Source organism: Oncorhynchus keta, unplaced genomic scaffold (genome assembly GCF_023373465.1).
Source record: "Oncorhynchus keta strain PuntledgeMale-10-30-2019 unplaced genomic scaffold, Oket_V2 Un_contig_204_pilon_pilon, whole genome shotgun sequence".
Classification (NCBI taxonomy): domain Eukaryota; kingdom Metazoa; phylum Chordata; class Actinopteri; order Salmoniformes; family Salmonidae; genus Oncorhynchus; species Oncorhynchus keta.
The window spans coordinates 234,779-244,340 of record NW_026282042.1 but is presented as its reverse complement, the minus strand read 5'-3'; the positions used below and the strand labels follow the sequence as shown (position 1 = coordinate 244,340).

At 49.1% G+C, this 9,562-nt stretch overlaps 1 long non-coding RNA gene across 2 annotated transcripts; it reads right to left on the bottom strand.

Annotated features, from left to right (window-relative positions):
- Positions 1-7,142: 7,142 nt before the first annotated feature.
- On the bottom strand, positions 7,143-7,917 carry LOC127920762 (uncharacterized). 2 transcript variants are annotated; one of them, XR_008107332.1, is made up of 3 exons: positions 7,701-7,917; positions 7,467-7,622; positions 7,143-7,310 (listed from the first exon to the last, which is right to left on the bottom strand). It is a non-coding gene; the product is annotated as an uncharacterized LOC127920762 (long non-coding RNA). The 2 variants fall into 2 exon arrangements; XR_008107333.1 differs by having other exon boundaries at positions 7,740-7,917.
- Between the last annotated feature and the right edge of the window lie 1,645 nt (positions 7,918-9,562).

Below are 9,562 nucleotides of genomic sequence, written 5' to 3'. Positions count from 1 at the left end.
ACCTGGTAACGTCTTCTAGACTCTCAACACATAACAGGGAGGGGACACCTCTACCCATCAGGTACCTGGTAACGTCACCTTCCCATCAGGTACCTCTCAACTCTCACACATAACAGGGAGGTGACACCTCTACCCATCAGGTACCTGGTAACGTCTTCTAGACTCTCAACACATAACAGGGAGGTGACACCTCTACCCATCAGGTACCTGGTAACGTCTTCTAGACTCTCAACACATAACAGGGAGGTGACACCTCTACCCATCAGGTACCTGGTAACGTCTTCTAGACTCTCAACACATAACAGGGAGGTGACACCTCTACCCATCAGGTACCTGGTAACGTCTTCTAGACTCTCAACACATAACAGGGAGGTGACACCTCTACCCATCAGGTACCTGGTAACGTCTCTCAACACATAACAGGGAGGTGACACCTCTACCCATCAGGTACCTGGTAACGTCTCTCAACACATAACAGGGAGGTGACACCTCTACCCATCAGGTACCTGGTAACGTCTTCTAGACTCTCAACACATAACAGGGAGGTGACACCTCTACCCATCAGGTACCTGGTAACGTCTTCTAGTCTCTCAACACATAACAGGGAGGTGACACCTCTACCCATCAGGTACCTGGTAACGTCTTCTAGACTCTCAACACATAACAGGGAGGTGACACCTCTACCCATCAGGTACCTGGTAACGTCTCTCAACACATAACAGGGAGGTGACACCTCTACCCATCAGGTACCTGGTAACGTCTTCTAGACTCTCAACACATAACAGGGAGGTGACACCTCTACCCATCAGGTACCTGGTAACGTCTTCTAGACTCTCAACACATAACAGGGAGGTGACACCTCTACCCATCAGGTACCTGGTAACGTCTTCTAGACTCTCAACACATAACAGGGAGGTGACACCTCTACCCATCAGGTACCTGGTAACGTCTCTCAACACATAACAGGGAGGTGACACCTCTACCCATCAGGTACCTGGTAACGTCTCTCAACACATAACAGGGAGGTGACACCTCTACCCATCAGGTACCTGGTAACGTCTCTCAACACATAACAGGGAGGTGACACCTCTACCCATCAGGTACCTGGTAACGTCTTCTAGACTCTCAACACATAACAGGGAGGTGACACATCTACCCATCAGGTACCTGGTAACGTCTCTCAACACATAACAGGGAGGTGACACCTCTACCCATCAGGTACCTGGTAACGTCTTCTAGACTCTCATCACATAACAGGGAGGTGACACCTCTACCCATCAGGTACCTGGTAACGTCTTCTAGACTCTCAACACATAACAGGGAGGTGACACCTCTACCCATCAGGTACCTGGTAACGTCTTCTAGACTCTCAACACATAACAGGGAGGTGACACCTCTACCCATCAGGTACCTGGTAACGTCTCTCAACACATAACAGGGAGGTGACACCTCTACCCATCAGGTACCTGGTAACGTCTTCTAGACTCTCATCACATAACAGGAGGTGACACCTCTACCCATCAGGTACCTGGTAACGTCTCTCAACACATAACAGGGAGGGACACCTCTACCCATCAGGTACCTGGTAACGTCTTCTAGACTCTCATCACATAACAGGGAGGTGACACCTCTACCCATCAGGTACCTGGTAACGTCTCTCAACACATAACAGGGAGGTGACACCTCTACCCATCAGGTACCTGGTAACGTCTCTCAACACATAACAGGGAGGTGACACCTCTACCCATCAGGTACCTGGTAACGTCTTCTAGACTCTCATCACATAACAGGGAGGTGACACCTCTACCCATCAGGTACCTGGTAACGTCTCTCAACACATAACAGGGAGGTGACACCTCTACCCATCAGGTACCTGGTAACGTCTTCTAGACTCTCAACACATAACAGGGAGGTGACACCTCTACCCATCAGGTACCTGGTAACGTCTTCTAGACTCTCAACACATAACAGGGAGGTGACACCTCTACCCATCAGGTACCTGGTAACGTCTTCTAGACTCTCAACACATAACAGGGAGGTGACACCTCTACCCATCAGGTACCTGGTAACGTCTCTCAACACATAACAGGGAGGTGACACCTCTACCCATCAGGTACCTGGTAACGTCTTCTAGACTCTCAACACATAACAGGGAGGTGACACCTCTACCCATCAGGTACCTGGTAACGTCTCTCAACACATAACAGGGAGGTGACACCTCTACCCATCAGGTACCTGGTAACGTCTTCTAGACTCTCAACACATAACAGAGAGGTGACACCTCTACCCATCAGGTACCTGGTAACGTCTTCTAGACTCTCAACACATAACAGAGAGGTGACACCTCTACCCATCAGGTACCTGGTAACGTCTTCTAGACTCTCAACACATAACAGGGAGGTGACACCTCTACCCATCAGGTACCTGGTAACGTCTCTCAACACATAACAGGGAGGTGACACCTCTACCCATCAGGTACCTGGTAACGTCTCTCAACACATAACAGGGAGGTGACACCTCTACCCATCAGGTACCTGGTAACGTCTTCTAGACTCTCAACACATAACAGGGAGGTGACACCTCTACCCATCAGGTACCTGGTAACGTCTTCTAGACTCTCAACACATAACAGGGAGGTGACACCTCTACCCATCAGGTACCTGGTAACGTCTCTCAACACATAACAGGGAGGTGACACCTCTACCCATCAGGTACCTGGTAACGTCTTCTAGACTCTCAACACATAACAGGGAGGTGTCACCTCTACCCATCAGGTACCTGGTAACGTCTCTCAACACATAACAGGGAGGTGACACCTCTACCCATCAGGTACCTGGTAACGTCTTCTAGACTCTCAACACATAACAGGGAGGTGACACCTCTACCCATCAGGTACCTGGTAACGTCTCTCAACACATAACAGGGAGGTGACACCTCTACCCATCAGGTACCTGGTAACGTCTCTCAACACATAACAGGGAGGTGACACCTCTACCCATCAGGTACCTGGTAACGTCTTCTAGACTCTCAACACATAACAGGGAGGTGACACCTCTACCCATCAGGTACCTGGTAACGTCTTCTAGACTCTCAACACATAACAGGGAGGTGACACCTCTACCCATCAGGTACCTGGTAACGTCTTCTAGACTCTCATCACATAACAGGGAGGTGACACCTCTACCCATCAGGTACCTGGTAACGTCTTCTAGACTCTCAACACATAACAGGGAGGTGACACCTCTACCCATCAGGTACCTGGTAACGTCTTCTAGACTCTCAACACATAACAGGGAGGTGACACCTCTACCCATCAGGTACCTGGTAACGTCTTCTAGACTCTCAACACATAACAGGGAGGTGACACCTCTACCCATCAGGTACCTGGTAACGTCTTCTAGACTCTCAACACATAACAGGGAGGTGACACCTCTACCCATCAGGTACCTGGTAACGTCTTCTAGACTCTCAACACATAACAGGGAGGTGACACCTCTACCCATCAGGTACCTGGTAACGTCTCTCAACACATAACAGGGAGGTGACACCTCTACCCATCAGGTACCTGGTAACGTCTTCTAGACTCTCAACACATAACAGGGAGGTGACACCTCTACCCATCAGGTACCTGGTAACGTCTTCTAGACTCTCAACACATAACAGGGAGGTGACACCTCTACCCATCAGGTACCTGGTAACGTCTTCTAGTCTCTCAACACATAACAGGGAGGTGACACCTCTACCCATCAGGTACCTGGTAACGTCTTCTAGTCTCTCAACACATAACAGGGAGGTGACACCTCTACCCATCAGGTACCTGGTAACGTCTTCTAGACTCTCAACACATAACAGGGAGGTGACACCTCTACCCATCAGGTACCTGGTAACGTCTCTCAACACATAACAGGGAGGTGACACCTCTACCCATCAGGTACCTGGTAACGTCTCTCAACACATAACAGGGAGGTGACACCTCTACCCATCAGGTACCTGGTAACGTCTCTCAACACATAACAGGGAGGTGACACCTCTACCCATCAGGTACCTGGTAACGTCTCTCAACACATAACAGGGAGGTGACACCTCTACCCATCAGGTACCTGGTAACGTCTCTCAACACATAACAGGGAGGTGACACCTCTACCCATCAGGTACCTGGTAACGTCTTCTAGACTCTCAACACATAACAGGGAGGTGACACCTCTACCCATCAGGTACCTGGTAACGTCTCTCAACACATAACAGGGAGGTGACACCTCTACCCATCAGGTACCTGGTAACGTCTTCTAGACTCTCAACACATAACAGAGAGGTGACACCTCTACCCATCAGGTACCTGGTAACGTCTCTCAACACATAACAGGGAGGTGACATCTCTACCCATCAGGTGCCTGATGATATCTTATCCTGGCCTAAAAGCTGGTCCATCACTAACCAAAAGACAAGATGCTTTAGTGTTACACACTGGACCTTATGACTGATTCAGAGGAGAGGGATGATACCTGCTGAATCTCAGTAGTAGTTCCTTATACACAGACAATATCTTACACACAATTCGCAGTTACTGATCATCTGTTAAGCCATGTAGACAGACAGCATCTCACACTGGTAGTGAGGCTAACCCTCTATTATAGAGGTTCTGTTACATGTTATCTGATATTGTGTGAGTTAGTTTGGGTCTGTAACAGGGACTCTGAGAGGGGGGCATTCCTCACACTAACCTCCAGAATGGCCCTAATGAGGAGCTCAGTACAGTATGACACGGCTGTCTCTCAGTGGGAGTGTTCCCACGGTGGTCTGTTCAAACAATAGTCCCAGGAATAAAACAACCAGCACATTAAAACAATCTCCTTCAGCGTCTACTGTTTTTCAAATCTCAGTTGAAGCGCTTTAGTTCTGATTGTTTTAGTGAGAAAGACAGGTACAGCTGTAGGATCTTAATGTAACTAGGCAAGTAGGTTAAGAACAAATTCTTATTCACAATGACGGCTTATCGGGAAACAGTGCCTTGTTCAGGGGCAGAACTGCCTTGTTCAGGGGCAGAACTGCCTTGTTCAGGGGCTGAACTGCCTTGTTCAGGGGCAGAACTGCCTTGTTCAGGGGCTGAACTGCCTTGTTCAGGGGAAGAACTGCCTTGTTCAGGGGCTGAACTGCCTTGTTCAGGGGCAGAACTGCCTTGTTCAGGGGCTGAACTGCCTTGTTCAGGGGCAGAACTGCCTTGTTCAGGGGCTGAACTGCCTTGTTCAGGGGCAGAACTGCCTTGTTCAGGGGCTGAACTGCCTTGTTCAGGGGCAGAACTGCCTTGTTCAGGGGCTGAACTGCCTTGTTCAGGGGCAGAACTGCCTTGTTCAGGGGCTGAACTGCCTTGTTCAGGGGCAGAACTGCCTTGTTCAGGGGCAGAACTGCCTTGTTCAGGGGCTGAACTGCCTTGTTCAGGGGCAGAACTGCCTTGTTCAGGGGCAGAACTGCCTTGTTCAGGGGCAGAACTGCCTTGTTCAGGGGCAGAACTGCCTTGTTCAGGGGCTGAACTGCCTTGTTCAGGGGAAGAACTGCCTTGTTCAGGGGCTGAACTGCCTTGTTCAGGGCAGAACTGCCTTGTTCAGGGGCTGAACTGCCTTGTTCAGGGACAGAACTGCCTTGTTCAGGGGCTGAACTGCCTTGTTCAGGGGAAGAACTGCCTTGTTCAGGGGCAGAACTGCCTTGTTCAGGGCAGAACTGCCTTGTTCAGGGGCTGAACTGCCTTGTTCAGGGGAAGAACTGCCTTGTTCAGGGGCTGAACTGCCTTGTTCAGGGGCAGAACTGCCTTGTTCAGGGGCTGAACTGCCTTGTTCAGGGGAAGAACTGCCTTGTTCAGGGGCTGAACTGCCTTGTTCAGGGGCAGAACTGCCTTGTTCAGGGGCAGAACTGCCTTGTTCAGGGGCAGAACTGCCTTGTTCAGGGAAGAACTGCCTTGTTCAGGGAAGAACTGCCTTGTTCAGGGAAGAACTGCCTTGTTCAGGGGCAGAACTGCCTTGTTCAGGGGCAGAACTGCTTTGTTCAGGGGCAGAACTGCCTTGTTCAGGGAAGAACTGCCTTGTTCAGGGGCAGAACTGCCTTGTTCAGGGGCAGAACTGCCTTGTTCAGGGGCAGAACTGCTTTGTTCAGGGGCAGAACTGCCTTGTTCAGGGGAAGAACTGCCTTGTTCAGGGGCAGAACTGCCTTGTTCAGGGGCAGAACGTTAGCTCTGCCCCTGGGCCAGCTCGGGATACGGTACTGGCCCAACGCTCTAACCACTAGGCTACCGGCTGGTTACTGGCCCAACGCTCTAACCACTAGGCTACCTGCTGGTTACTGGCCCAGAACTGCCTTGTTCAGGGTCTGAACTGCCTTGTTCAGGGGCAGAACTGCCTTGTTCAGGGGCAGAACTGCTTTGTTCAGGGGCAGAACTGCCTTGTTCAGGGAAGAACTGCCTTGTTCAGGGGCAGAACTGCCTTTTTCAGGGGCATAACGTTAGCTCTGCCCCTGGGCCAGCTCGGGATACGGTACGCTCCAACGCTAACCACTAGGCTACCTGCTGGTTACTGGCCCAACTCTCTAACCACTAGGCTACCTGCTGGTTACTGGCCCAACTCTCTAACCACTAGGCTACCTGCTGGTTACTGGCCCAACTCTCTAACCACTAGGCTACCTGCTGGTTACTAGTCCAACGCTCTAACCACTAGGCTACCTGCTGTTTACTAGTCCAACATTCTAACCACTAGTCTACCTGCTGTTTACTAGTCCAACATTCTAACCACTAGTCTACCTGCTGGTTACTAGTCCAACGCTCTAACCACTAGTCTACCTGCTGGTTACTAGTCCAACGCTCTAACCACTAGTCTACCTGCTGTTTACTAGTCCAACATTCTATCCACTAGTCTACCTGCTGGTTACTAGTCCAACGCTCTAACCACTAGGCTACCTGCTGTTTACTAGTCCAACATTCTAACCACTAGTCTACCTGCTGTTTACTAGTCCAACACTCTAACCACTAGACTACCAGCTGGTTACTAGTCCAACGCTCTAACCACTAGGCTACCTGCTGTTTACTAGGCTACCTGCTGGTTACTAGTCCAACGCTCTAACCACTAGGCTACCTGCTGTTTACTAGTCCAACACTCTAACCACTAGGCTACCTGCTGTTTACTAGTCCAACGCTCTAACCACTAGACTACCTGCTGGTTACTAGTCCAACGCTCTAACCACTAGGCTACCTGCTGGTTACTAGTCCAACGCTCTAACCACTAGGCTACCTGCTGTTTACTAGTCCAACGCTCTAACCACTAGGCTACCTGCTGGTTACTAGTCCAACGCTCTAACCACTAGACTACCTGCTGGTTACTAGTCCAACACTCTAACCACTAGGCTACCTGCTGGTTACTAGTCCAACGCTCTAACCACTAGGCTACCTGCTGTTTACTAGCCCAACGCTCTAACCACTAGGCTACCTGCTGGTTACTAGTCCAACGCTCTAACCACTAGGCTACCTGCTGGTTACTAGTCCAACGCTCTAACCACTAGGCTACCTGCTGGTTACTAGTCCAACGCTCTAACCACTAGGCTACCTGCTGGTTACTAGTCCAACGCTCTAACCACTAGGCTACCTTCTGGTTACTAGTCCAATGCTCTAACCACTAGGCTACCTGCTGGTTACTAGTCCAACACTCTAACCACTAGGCTACCTGCTGGTTACTAGTCCAACGCTCTAACCACTAGGCTACCTGCTGGTTACTAGTCCAACGCTCTAACCACTAGGCTACCTGCTGTTTACTAGTCCAACGCTCTAACCACTAGGCTACCTGCTGGTTACTAGTCCAACGCTCTAACCACTAGGCTACCTGCTGTTTACTAGTCCAACACTCTAACCACTAGGCTACCTGCTGTTTACTAGTCCAACGCTCTAACCACTAGGCTACCTGCTGTTTACTAGTCCAACACTCTAACCACTAGACTAACTGCTGGTTACTAGTCCAACACTCTAACCACTAGACTACCTGCTGGTTACTAGTCCAACACTCTAACCACTAGGCTACCTGCTGGTTACTAGTCCAACACTCTAACCACTAGACTACCTGCTGGTTACTAGTTCAACACTCTAACCACTAGACTACCTGCCGCCCCATTATTAGGACTTTTCTTTGAAGAAAATGTAACTCACATCATTTTTTGGGACAACATATCAACTATTCCCTTTTGTCTGGAGGATACATCTAAGCACACACCCTTAATTTAACCAGTATAGTCGTAGCAAAATGATCCTGCAGCAACAGGATTTTAACATTTCGTTTGTAAGGTTGCTTGATCGGTGGATAGGTTATTAGCTGGCCGAAAGTAAGCCAGATGAAAAATGTGAAACTGTGTGTATAACTGTGTGTTAGTGGGAGTTTTCAGTGCTTTGATGTAAATTACAAAGCTCATCTGCATATAACTGTGTGTTAGTGGGAGTTTTCAGTGCTTTGATGTAAGTTACAAAGCTCATCTGTATATAACTGTGTGTTAGTGGGAGTTTTCAGTGCTTTGATGTAAGTTATAAAGCTCATCTGTATATAACTTTGTGTTAGTGGGAGTTTTCAGTGCTTTGATGTAAGTTACAAAGCTCATCTGTATATAACTGTGTGTTAGTGGGAGTTGTCAGTGCTTTGATGTAAGTTACAAAGCTCATCTGTATATAACTGTGTGTTAGTGGGAGTTTTCAGTGCTTTGATGTAAGTTACAAAGCTCTTCTGCATTTCCTGCAGCACAGGAAAGTTCTCAGCAAACAAAAACAAAAAAGTGATCAAATTAAGATCCCACATCAATCCTAACACTAATCTGTTCATTCAGTACCGTTGCCTTAAAAAAAAAAGTTGGCATTTCATCTAGCAAGATAAAATAAAATAGATATATACCATCCATGTTCCCTTAACAAAGGAAGGTAATCACAAGAATGGGTCACAACATCCACAGTGTTAATACACACAGGCCCCTCCATCAGGCTCAGTTGTGTCACACCAAACAGGATCCCCTCTCTCAGAGGTGTCACATCAAAACAGTCCCCCCCTTCAGGCCCCTCCATCAGGCTCAGTTGTGTCACACCAAACAGGATCCCCTCTCTCAGAGGTGTCACATCAAAACAGTCCCCCCCCTTCTGTGCTGATATTTGTCTGCATCTAAAACAGTCTGATTACTCAAGCCATTTGTACTCAGCTATAAACTGTAGCAAAGCTGGGGACCACCAGGGGAGTGTCCAGACACCCACCCATGGCTGAATCGTAGCGCTACCTGCCAAAGCCAAACGTTACATTAGCCAATCTGAGCTAAGTTTGCCCCAGACTGAGTGTCCCCAGGCCTGCTTCGTCACCTGCTGTCCCTGTTGCTCCATGGGGACTGAAGGGAGGTCAGGTCTCAACCCTGTGTGGGTGTTCCTCACGCCTGTCTCTGTTTGGGATGCTTGGAGAGGGGATTCCAGACGGGCTCTCATGTATGAAAACAGTGTGTCATCTCATATAGGTCAGTGTGTGTGTGTGTGTGTGTGTGTGTGTGTGTGTGTGTGTGTGTGTGTGTG